Raw genomic sequence first — 958 nt, 5'->3', positions numbered from 1 at the left:
TCTAACGACGTGTAGCTCGCAGCTTTAAGACTATTTAACATATTCAGACTGTTTTGGTCATTTGACGGGGGAAGATCACGTGGACGCTCACCTACCCGCTGGTCTAATCTAGTAAAAACCGTCACCGGCCTGCCCATAACCGAGGCTATAAAGACCACCGAGGACAGGAAGACGTGGGGAAGCATTGTGCATCGAGTGATCAACATTTCAAATTAGACACGACCTTCAGCAATGAAAAGACCGGCTCAGAAGAAGAAGACTGTTTTATCTCTTTTTCGGAAACTTCGTAATTAAGCGTCTTAATAATAAATAAATTCTTCCAATCAATCGCAAACAATAAATAGTCCGCTTACGTGACTCACATCTTTCTGCCCCACCAGCCGTGATGAAAGATCCTCGAGTTGAGACCACGTACTGGTAAGCGCAGTATAAGACGGCCACCTATCAGATGAACCGGCGACCTAGTGAAAATCGTTAGGTTACGTTGGATGCAGGTGTCAACGGACCGGCCGCAATGGACATCAATTGAAGAGGCCTATGTTCATCAATGTATAGTGGACAGGCTGAGATGATGATAATGATGAAATCACTCACAACAAAGTTGACACAAGTTAAACAAAGAGTCACATGAGCAATCACCGATGTGTACACACTTTTCGTATCAAATAAAATCAACGCGCCGAATTTATTGTTTAATCGACTGTACTTAGCGAGTATGTAAATGAGGCATTAACAATAACAGTTTGATTAATGGTGGATGGTGATTATAATGAGTTTGTCTTACCAGTGACAGGACGTATTGTACTTGTACAAGAATACCATAATCATGCGTTGCCAAGTCAAGAGTCCTTTTTTCCCCTACCTATTTGCTAGAAGCCTAAGAAACTTTCCAGCTACGCGCGGGTTGGTAGGCGAACTCACGGGCTCAACTTGAGAGAATTTGCTAACACTAGCCCTA

This window comes from Bombyx mandarina, chromosome 09, assembly GCF_030267445.1.
Source record: "Bombyx mandarina strain Sakado chromosome 09, ASM3026744v2".
Classification (NCBI taxonomy): Eukaryota; Metazoa; Arthropoda; class Insecta; order Lepidoptera; family Bombycidae; genus Bombyx; species Bombyx mandarina.
The sequence above is the reverse complement of the archived record's forward strand: the minus strand, read 5'-3'. Positions refer to the sequence as shown.